The sequence below is a fragment of the Lathyrus oleraceus genome, chromosome 4 (assembly GCF_024323335.1).
Source record: "Lathyrus oleraceus cultivar Zhongwan6 chromosome 4, CAAS_Psat_ZW6_1.0, whole genome shotgun sequence".
NCBI classification, from domain to species: Eukaryota; Viridiplantae; Streptophyta; class Magnoliopsida; order Fabales; family Fabaceae; genus Lathyrus; species Lathyrus oleraceus.
The window spans coordinates 490,000,535-490,013,042 of record NC_066582.1 but is presented as its reverse complement, the minus strand read 5'-3'; positions in this window follow the sequence as shown (position 1 = coordinate 490,013,042).

Genomic DNA, 12,508 nt, shown 5'->3' with positions numbered 1-12,508 from the left:
AGTTATATGATAAATAAGGATTGAAATTGCTAAATTTTAAATTAGTTTAATATTTTTTTACATAATTATTTTAATTTTTATTAATGAGAATGTAAAAGTTTATTTAATTTTATCTTTGATATAAGTTGAAATATGAGTGTTCTTTTTTAAAATATTATTATTATAGTTTTTATTATACTCTATATATGGTCACTATAGTAAAAGAAATAGTAAACTATAATTTATTATGGAAAAACTCTTTACTCTTATATGCGATAAATAAAAAATCATGTTGTTTTTCTTTAGTTTATCATTTGATATTATATAAAAATTGTACTAGTAAAGTATATAGTCATGATAAAAGATAATTGTATACTCTATTATATTTTAAGTTCAATTATGAACGATTTTATTTTTAAAAATTGTGTAAGAACTATTTAAGATTAAAAATATTTGTTTCAAGTTTTATTTTTAATGCTATAATTTTAGGAAAACAAAAAATATTTTATTGTGTTTGGATTTTCATATCTCTTTTATTTTTGAAATTTGAAATAATATTCTTAGTTGAAGTAACTATTAAGGGAATATACATAGTTAGAGTAATGTTTGGTTTGTTAGGCCATTTTATTCAAAATGATTTTTTTTTTAGAATAACTATTAAAGGAATATACATAACTAGAGTAAATGGTTGATTTGTTAGACCACTTTATTCAAAATGATATTTTTTTCGGCGACGGTTCGAACCGGTGACCATCAATAGAGCATAAGTATTATATCTAGCTTGCCTTTTAAATAATAAAGATGAATTTTGAGAAATTTCACATAGGATCATGAGATGATATAGCACAAATGAAGTATAAATATTAGCATGAGAATACGTGTTTCTGTTTTAATATATTATAATAGAATATTCAAAAAATATTTTTTCACTGTTTAAAAATTGAAATTCTAACACATAAAATGTTAAGAAAATATCACAAGACAATAAACATTTTTATCAAAAATTCATCCAATGTGATGAGTCATCATGATGGGAAAACACTCCCATTGGGTCAAACACTCACTTAAAGATCAAAGACTAACCCAAACAAGAGAAAAAAACATCACATATTCATCTAAAACTTTAAGGTGATAGGTGTATGCGTTCTCTTATTTATATGTCAGAAAGACTTTCGACACAAGGAACCGACCCCTTACTCGAATCAGGTATGATGCCACTAATGGGTTATCATGAGGGAGAAGCATTCACATTGGGTCAAATACTCACCTAAAGACCAAAGATTCATCCAAATAAGTGAGAGAGATATCACATATTCACCCAAAACCTCAACGTGATAGGTGTATAGGTCCTCTTACTTATGAAGTGCTCAACCTCCACTTTTCTAAGCAATTTGGGACTTAGAAATCACACATGTTTCTCAACATAACTCACACTTATTTCTCAACAAATTGTTGACAACAAACAAACAAATTTCTACGCACACGAAAGCATACCCACAAAAAAGAAAAAGAAGTAAAAATTCAAACAAAAATCTCATAAAATCATAATTCAACTTGTAGTTTTTACAAGGACAAAATTACAAACCCTCACATACAATTGCAGTTTTTGAAAAGAAAATTCCAAACCTATAATATTACAAATTTTTAATGGAAAAGTTGTAAACGCTTTCTCAATTATAATTTTGGATGAAAAATTGCAATCTCTCATTTACAATTTTTGGACGGAAAAATTGTAAACTCTCTCGATTACAATTTTTGGATGGAACATTGCAAACTCTCTCTCAACTACAATTTTGGGAAAGAAAAATTGCAAACCCTTTCAACAAACTATTTTTGAACGAAAAAATAAAAAACTCTCTAAAAATCCTCTTGTTTTTGTGTAGAAAACTAAAACTAATTATCTCTATTTATATTAATACTCAAATTCTACTTTCGATTTGAGACTTTGATGATTATATTATTTAACTTAACAAATTCTCCATTCATCCAAAGTCTCATATATCTTCACTTTTTCACTTCATCCTCAAAACGATCATTATAATTATAATGATTAGTCACATTTGTAAAATTATTACTTTTCAAACTTTTTGTTTTTTCCTCGTTTGATCAGAATTTTGTCACTCTTCATTTTTTGCTTTTGCTTGATTAAACTTTTTTATGACTCTTCCTTCCTCCCTTGATCCCCAATTCACAAGTATCTAAATCCTCAATACACCAAAAAGACTATATTTAGTCTTTGTGTAGAAAACTAAAACTAATTACCTGTATTTATATTAATACTCAAATTCTATTTTTTTTTCTATTACCCGGTGTGGGACTTGGATAAATATACTTATTGGCCCAACAAATCATCTCTTCATTCAAAGTCTCACATATCTTCACTTTTTCTTCAACTTTATCATCAAAATGATCATTATAATTATAATGATTAGTTACATTTATAAAATTATTACTCTTCAATCTTTTTGTCTTTTCTTTCCTTGATCATAATTTTTTGTTACTCTTCTTTTTTCGCTTGATTATAGTTTTTTGTGACTCTTCCTTCCTCTCTTCATCAGAACTAGGCTCTGATACCTGTTGTTGAGAAAATAACAACAAAAAAATTCTACACACTCAAAAACATACCTACAAAAAAGAAAAAGAAACAAAAATTCAAACAAAAAACTCATAAAATCATAATTCAACTTATAATTTTTAGAATGACAAAATTAAAAACTCTCCCATATAATTGTAATTTTTAATGAGAAAATTGCAAACCCACAAAATTACAATTTTTGAACCTAAAAATAGTAAACCCTCTCTAAATTATAATTTTTGAATGGAAAAATTGCAAACTCTTTCTCAATTATAACTTTTGAACGGAAAACATGCAAACCCTCTCTCAACTATAATTTTTCGAAGAAAAAATTGCAAACTCTCTCAACAAACTATTTTTAAACGGAAACATAGAAAACTCTCTTTATAAATTATTTTTGAACATTAAAATAGAAAATCATCTCTAAACACACAAATAATCAAATCTCCAATACACCTAAAAGACTATATTTTGTTGTTGTGTAGAAAATTAAAATAAACTATCTCTATTTATATTAATACTTAAATTCTATTTTCTTCCTACTACCTGATGTGAAACTTGAATGAATATACTATTTCACCCAACAAATTCTTCTTTCATCCAAAGTTTGACATATCTTCACTTTGTCTTCAAGTTCATCTTCAAAATGATCATTATAATTATAATGATTAGTCGCATTTATGAAATTATTAATCTTCAATCTTTTTGTCTTCTTCCTCCCTTGATCAAATTTTTTTTACTCTTCCTTTTTTGTTTGATCGAAATTTTTGTGATACTTCATTCCTCTGTTGATCAGAACCAGACTTTGATAGCAGTTGTTAGGAAAATAACAACAACAAAAAATTCTACGCACGCGGAAGCATATCCATAAAAAAGAGAAAGAAAAAAAAATTCAAACAAAAGATTCATAAAATGATAATTCAACTTGAAATTGGACAAAATTACAAACTCTCCCATACAATTACAATTTTAAAGGAGAAAATTGCAAACCCGCCAAATTATAATTTTTGAACAAAAAAATTGTAAACTCTCTCTCAATTATAATTTTTGTACAAAAAAATTGCAAACCTTCTTTCAATTACAATTTTTTGACGGAAAAATTGCAAACCATCTCTCAACTACAATTTTTGGAAGGAAAAATTGCAAACTCTTCTAAACTATAATTTTTGGAAGGAAAAATTACAAAGCCTCTTAACAAACTATGTTTGAACGAAAAAATAAAAAACTCTTTAAAGTCTAAACAAATTATTTTTGAATGGAAAAATAGGAAACCTCTCTAAACACACAAGTACCTAAATCCCCAATACATCCAAAAGACTATATTTTGTTGTTAGGTAGAAAACTAAAACTAGTTATCTTTATTTACGTTAATACTCAAATTCTTCCAGAAACAATATGGGAAGTCGGGGATAGGGGCGACCGAAGAAAATAGTGCATGTGTCACCGTCAAACCACACGCCAACAGTGAAGTCAATTCATTGTAGCACAACAAGTCCAAAGAATTCGAGTCTCGGTGGTATACCTCAAAGAAATGAATCTTCAGACAACGAGAATAATCAACTAGAGAAAGAAACCCTAGAAAAGGAAATTACAGAGGAAATCATGGAGCCGAGAAAATTATGGGTCGATGTGCTTTTAGAAAATAAAAACCCATCAAACTGAATGGCAATTGAATATGTTGCACCCAAGGTTGTTAATGGTGCAACCAAAATTGAAATAAAGGAGGAGGATATCGTGTCTGAAGTGAAATTTTGGGAGTCGGCACTAATCATGTATGTTCTAGGGGTGAGTATGAATTTGGTGAAGCATTTCATGACCAAGTCATGGAATTTTGTCCAACTCCCAGATATGCAATATCACTATGATGGCTATTTCCTACTCAATTTTAGAACACACAAAGACATGGATACAGTTTTGATGAATGGACCTTACACAATAATGAATATGCCAATGTTACTTAGGTAATGGAAACCTGACTTTAATATAAAAGAAGACATATTGAGATCTCTTCCAATTTGGATCAACATATTGGAAATGTGTCTCGGTAATTTCACCCTCCACAGTTCTGTTGGAATATGCTAATGTCACAGTTCTGTTGGACTGTCAACACATTCACCACTTCCAAGGATTGGAAAGGTGTCTCCATGATTTCACCATCCATGTCAATGTATCTGAAAGATGTCAAGTGGCTAACCAATATATCTTCTTCACCTCTGATTATGATCATCTTGTCGTTTGTAATGAACTTTAATTTTTGATGCAGGGTGGAAGTTGTTGGGCCTGCAACATGGATCTAAGGTCTTCCAAGTAAGCAAATATACCCAGGATGTATATCCATGACTTGGAATGTGATAGTGAATATGGTTGGGCCTATTTTGATTGACAAGTCAACCTCCCCTGTCACTGCTCTCCTTGAGTCATCAAAAGCCTTTACAATCAGAGTGTTAGGCTTCATATTTAATCGTTCAATAACCAGCTTTAACAAAGTAGTTTTTGGGATAACGCTCAAGGAAGAACCTGTATCCACTAAAACTCTTGATAACATGATGTCTACACATTTGATGAAAATATGTAAAGCTTTGTTGTGACTCTTCCCCTCAGAAGGCAATTCATCATCACTAAATCCTAGGAAATTACCAGTGGTTACATAAGCGATCACATTATCAAATTGTTATACTGTGATATCTTTTGTAATATGAGCAGCACTCAAAATCCTCATTATCAAATCCCTATGTGCCTCAGAGCTGAGTAGCAGAGACAACATGGATATCTTCGAAGGAGTTTGATTTAGTTGGTCAACTACCTTGTAGTCACTTTTCTTGATTATTCTCAGGAATTCTGCTCATTCTCCTTGAGTAGTGGCAGCTTTTGGAGACAAGTGCATTTCTCGAGATTCATTGTTTGGAGTAGGAACTTGAACATGACTGACAACTTCCTTCCCTTTGGTTTTAGCAGATGTATTAACATTTCTTGGTGCAAAATCTCGGCCACTGTGTGTCATTCCTCCCGACCCTACAATAGAGGTTACATTTGCTCATTAATAACCAAAAAGTGGTTCTCCTGCCTCTGCTTAAAAGCTTTGGGCTGATATATCCATGGCACAACTTTTTCATCTCTGTAGTCGAACGGTGCTGGAAACTCTATCACCAAAGGAGTGATGGGAATTTGCACACTGACCACATCATAAGGAATGTCAATCACAGCTACCTCATTTTCTTCGATATGACGCTCGATTTGCATTGCACCTCGGTCCATCATTTCCTGGATGAAACCCTTCAATTATTCAATGTTATCTTCATCAACAGGGTTTACTGGGATCAAACCACTTTTCAATAGTTGTACTCTTATCACAGTAATAGGGGTTTGGATTTCTTCCACCTTCCTAACCAATCTTTGTCCATTGGTTTCTTCTATGACACTGACCGATACCCCCCTATGAGTAGGAATATGATTAGTCTTAACATTCGGACCTCTCAGAGTAAAAGTAACAGCCTTAGCCTCAACCAGATCTTGTACACGATTCTGAAAGGCATAATAGTTCTCTATGGTATGTCTAGGTGCACCCATGTGAAATTCACAGTGGGCATTAGCATCATATCCAGGAGGATAGGGGAAAATGGTCGTCCTTAATTCTCTTAAATTCAACAATACTTCCTTCTGTAAGTATGAAAATATATGGCTATAAGGCACAAACAAAAGGTCAAGTTGTCTTCGTGGTAGTTTTGGCTTGAACTGCCGTTGTGGAGGGGCATTCAGTTGTTGTCGCTCTGGTGAAGGTTGTTGATGATAAACATATTGTTGTTGTTGTATTGGTTTTTGGTATGGTATAGGTACAACAACATCTACTTGATTAAGGGATTTGTTGTTCACCCTTATACCCCTTGAGATGGCATTTGTATCACCCTCTTTTTTCTTCTAGAAGCCTCTAGAGTACTTCTTCGGTGTGTTGGATGTTCCAACTGTGCCTTGAATTTTACCATCTTTTAAGTTATTTTCAATTCTGATCTCCAATTGTTACTAAGTGAGCAATGTCTGATGCCGCACTGCTCACCAACCTGTCAAAGAAAGGATCTTTTAAGGTGTCTACGAATATTCCAGTCATTTCCTTCTCGGGCAATGAAGGTTCAACTTGAGCGGCCAACTCTTTCCATATCTGAGTGTATTCTTTGAATGACTCTCTTTCATTTATAGCCATACCTTGTAACTGCATATGATCAAGTGCCATATCGAGATTGTATTTGTATTGGCGGAGGAAAGCATCAGCCAAGTCTTCCCAACTCTAAATTTGTCCTTGTTCCAAGCTCATGTACCATCTTAAAGATGCCCCACTTAAATTGTCCTGAAAACAATGTATAAGTAGCTTATCATTTTCAGTATGTGCAACCATTTTCCTAAAGTACATCACCGAATGACTTCTTAGGCAGGTATGACCTTTGTGCTTTTCGAAATCAGAGGTTTTAAATTTAGTCGGGACAACCAAATTCGGAACCAATCGCATGTTCATAGATACTGAGCTAAAGATATTGTTACCTTCTATATCCTTCACTTTCTTCTCTAAAGCGCATAGTCTTTCTGCAGCAGGATACAAAAGAAATTTTGGTTTTGGTGGATCAGATATGTAAAAAGTGTCATATTAGTCATCTTCTGCCACTTCGGATCCATGTTGAGCAGATGCGTTAGAAATCTCTATGTGGTCTTCGTTCCCCACTGGTATATGGACAGGAACTCCCTTAGCACGAGCAAAATTGTCATCTTGATTGACCCAGCTTGAGGTGCCCACCTGACTTGTAATTCTCTTGGCGCCAACCTCCATTTCAGCAACTCTCTATCTCTCTGAGCAATTTCCAGCATAGTCTTGAGTAGCTAGTCCATCTTTTCCTAAATGGTATTGATACTTGTCCTCGTGATGACCTGATTGGCCTTAACTTATTCCAACATCATCATGTAGTTGTTGCACATCTCGTATCGATGTTGATTAGTCAGCGTTACTGGACAAAAGGTAGAAGATGGTGTAAGTTTTGGACTTTCTGGTGAGTTATGTATATGGAGATGCAAATGATATGCATATTTTATTTTCAGGAAATCGTTTGAGTTCATTAGTTGTTTAATTATTCAGAGAAGTAAGAAATATCAAAACAAGATAATAATGAAGCAACTTAAACATCATTCATTCAAGTACATGATACAAAGGCCTAAAAGCCCAAAGTTAAATACATCACAAATAATCAAAAATACATAAAACAAAAAATCAGATTGCAAGTTTCCTTGCTTGAAGCTCTTCCAACTCCTTCTTGAATCTTCTCAACAATTCTCTACAAAGTAGGATGAATTTAATCACATTAGGATATGTATTATCTTCATTTAATTCTTCCAACGCATTCCTTAGTTTCTATGGCATGTCTTTAGCTACCCAATTGCAGAATTCTACCAACCCGTTGAGTTTTGCACGATACTTATCCTTATCCCCTTGCAGGAAGTCAATGTTTCTCTTGAAGGACTCATAATCTTCAATCACATATTCCCTTTCTTTCAACCATATAAATCTATCTTGATGCAAAGCCTCTAACTGGTTTTTCCAATAACTGGAAGACTCCTTAGCATCCCTTAATTCTTGGCATTTCTCCTCCCAAATACTAGGCGTGACTCGAGAAGCTTTTGTAGCTATGTGTTTGAGTCAGCATTCTCGATCTGCCCATGACTTTGCATGGCAGATAGAAATAATGAGTTCTTTTATCTGAGCTTTGAGTGTGTCTCTTATTGTCTTGTTCTCCTTATTAGCAAGGTACCACCAATGCTCATTCTTTTAACATTCATTTTGGGCTTGCTTCAATTGATCCTTTATGGTATCCAAATAAAGGTCAGTTGCTCTACACCCACTTTAACCTTTTTCCTCTTATGTTGTTCTTCTTTATTAAATTTTACCTTATTTGCCTAAAGTTGCGCATTCATCTTATCGAGTTCCCATTTTATCTTGTTTTTTTCATCAGTGACTTGTTGGAGATTTAACTGTAACTTTTCTTTTTCCTTTCCCAATCTTGATATGGTAGCTCTGAGTTCTTCAACTTTCTCAATAGGGATATGAGTGAGTTTAGGCTCAGGAAGGGGTACATGTATCCTAATGATGAAAGGCGTTGTGATTACCTCCACCCTTTCCCCCACCCATTAGAAGTAAGGTTCCTTGGTGATCTCATTAACTCTTCCTAAGTTAGCTTTTCCTTTTCGGTTGACCTTTTTCCAAGCTTCCCTAATCCTTTGGAATAGGCTAGGATTCTTAACCCCTAAGTCAAGTAGTAAGAAGGATTCCAAAGAGTTTGCATCTGGAGGACCTACCATTGGGTACCCAATTTGCCTTACTGATAAAACATGATTAAAATTAATACATCCCTGAGTCCCAATGAGTGGTAGGTTGGGAAAGTCTCCACAACTGAATATGATCTCCATACCAACATACTCTATAGAATACCAAGAAATATCACTAGATTGGAGTGATCCAAACCTTTGAGGCCAACTATCATCTTTATGTTCCACAAAAGCTTATGTCTTTGAAAGATGTTCCAAGAACCACTGGTACAAAAGAGGAGCGCAACAAGCAATCGTTCCCCTTTTCTTCGCATGTTTATAACTTAAGTAGTAATAAACATTTGCCAAAAGGATAGGTACATGGTTTTCTATGAAGAAGATACTAATGTCAGTCATGTCTATGAAACCATCCATTTTTGGGAATAAGATGATTCCATAGATAGCAAAGGCCATGGTAGTGTAACAAGCCTCCCAACTTTCTGTATTCAATGGGGTCTGAGCTTTTTCTAGGAGCTACTTGAGTGAGAAGCCTTTGGTATTTCCTCTGACTCCTAGATTGGAAGTAACTTCTTTCTTATCCACGTGAAGAGCTTTAGCAATAACTTCATGTTTCAAGGATTCATCCACCCCCATAAACAATGACATGCTCTTCATGGGAATTCCAGTGAGACGCTCAAACTCTTCCAACATTGGTGCCAATTGGAAATCTTGGAATGTAAAACACCTTAATGGTGAATCATAGAACTGAGCCAAAGTCACCAGTGTTGTATGGTCTACCTTTTGATTCAAAAGGTTAAGCAGGTTTTCATAGTTCTTTCCAAAGTTGATTATGTATACTAGATGCATTTGAGAAACCAAGTCACATAGGCTACCCATATCAAGCTCTTTGAACTTGAAATAATAAGTGCTTATTTTATTTAATTCCATGCTTCATGAATTCCCGCAACTTTTGATTCTTATATTCCCTGTAAATAAATAAAAAATGTGAGTGTTATGTTATGAGTATGCTATGTTTTTATGCATGATTTTGGGATCACAAGTATATGTAAGTTCATAATATTGGTCATGACAACAAGTATCTCTGATAATTGGAATCCCATGGGTAGGCACTAAAGTTGGTATGCTCCTAGAGTCATAGATCTCTTTTTCAGAATATCATTGTCATTACGAAGGCTCATCTAACAATAATACCTCAAAATAATCTCGTCTGAGTGAGGCTTTCGTATTTCCCCAATAAGGAAGGCTCCTTGCGGGCCTCTACTATACAACCATCAAGTATAAGGTTCTAAAAAAGGTTCTATAATCATAGATCGAGGTTGGAAATATTATTGTAAGGTAGTAATACGTCCAAGGGTTCTCATATGATTGGGGCTTTCTATTAACCTAACAAGATCGAAGTCCCATAGGTTAATACTACACAACCACCGAAAATGAAACGTATTAAAAGGTCCATATAGTCACATATCCAACTTGAAAACATTATTGCCATGATGAAGGCTCATCGGACAATAACATCTCAAGAGAATTCACTCTAGGCGAGGTTTTCGTATCATCCCAACAAGGAAGGCTCCTCGTGGGCCTCACTACACAACCATCATCTTAAACCTATGGTTTTTCTCAGACTCGGGTAGAGAGCATATCTCACAAAGTGCCAACAATCAGAGAACCTCAATAGCAAAATAAGAATCAATCAGTAAATCACAAAATAACAATCACAAAGAAATAATAGTAACATAATAAAGATAACAAACAAACAAGGTTAACATTCAAACGGAAATTGAACTAAGTTAAGCTTGACTCTCTCTTGCTTGGAGTCGTCTTCCTCAACAGAGTTGCCAGCTGTCGCATCTTGAAAAATACGATTCCTCGCGATAGTCACGGAAAAATAGTTCAAACAGAGTCGCCACCGAACTTTATTTATCCCAATGAAGGAACAGGAAAATATCGATAAAACCTTTAACAACAAAATAATGGTCGTCGCAACCATAGTCGGGTTTGGGAGTCGATTACGCAAGGGGAATGTATTAGCACCCCTTACGTCAGTTGTACTCAACGAGAACCTTTTAGTCTAATTTTCTATTTGAATGTTAGCTAATGTTAATTGTATTTCTTTGAGTGATAAAGAGATTGAAAAGAGAAATGAAAGGAAACCTCATAAGGGGAAAATGAAGGTTTTTCATGTTGGTGTAAGCCCTAAAGGCCAATACTTTTGGTACTTGTATCGAATAGCTAGTCCGTTTAATGCATCAAGTGTGACTTAATCATGAGATCCCATTAAACATAATGACACTATTCTTAAAGTATCTTTAGTCGAGCTTTGTTGTAAAGTGGGATAACATTAAAGCATTAAGACTATTATGTATATAGATTGATGATCACATCTCATGAGTCATGGATAAGGAGTTATCAAGTTTTAAACATAGGTATGAATATTAAGAGTAATATTTATACTGGATTGACCCGCTATGAGAATACTATATAGAATGTTATGCAATGTGTCATAAGTTATTCTCATGGTGATAGTGGTGTATACCACCCTTCGACCTGAAACCACTATGGATCCTAGATGTAGAGTCGAGTGCCTTATTGTTGATCAAACATTGTCCGTAACTGGATGACCATAAAGACAGTTGATGGGTACTCCACGAAGCATGCTGAGGGACATGAGTGACCTAGATGGAATTTGCCCATCCTGCGTAACAGGATAAATGTCTACGAGCCCAATATTGAACTGGACAAGGATGACACGGTCTATGCCTTGTGTTCAATATAGACAAAGGGGCAAAAGGGTAATTGTACAGATAAGTATTATCACAAAAGGATTTGTCAGATCACATGACATTTTCGTGTCTTGGGTAGCAGTGATGTGTTGCTAGATACCGCTCACTGTTTACTATGTTAAATACATGATTTAATATAATTGCCAATGCCGCGAAAACCTACAGGGTCACACACAAAAGGACGGATTGATGAGAGATAGAGTAACTAAGGAACACCGTAAGGTACAGTGCACTTAAGTGAATTGTAGAACATCGTAAGGTACGATGTACTTAAGTAGAATAAGAAATATGGTAAGGTACCACACACTTAAGTGATTTTGGCATATTATAAGATATGGGCCACATACACTTAAGTGTGCTTTTTAGCTTGCAGTCCGCACAAGTGGTTCTATAAATAGAACCCTTGTGCATAAGCATTTGTGCAGTTGTAATTTCGGTTCTCTCTCTCGCTCTCTCTCACTCAAAGCCTTCATTCGTAGCAGCTAACACTAAGATTGAAGGAATCCGTTCGTGTGGACTGAGTAGAGGCGTTGTCATCGTTCAACGTTCGTGATCGCTCTGTAGATCTGCATCAAAGGTTTCAATCGCTACAAGAGGTAACAATTCTATCACTGATCATGCCCATTCGTAAGGATCACTAAAGAAGATTTTTTTTTAAATTCCGTTACATTTTGGATCGCTCTTCTCCTTCATTTCATTAGTGTGCTGGCCAAAATCTCGCAATCTCGTGCCTACGTATGACGTATCCTTATAGTGCAATAAGGAAATCAGAGCATTCGTAGTTCGAGAAACTACAGTTTGTTGGTGTCTTTTAATGAATAACTATATAGATCGCATTCTAAAGGCTAAACATTGACTTGTCTACTCTCGGCGG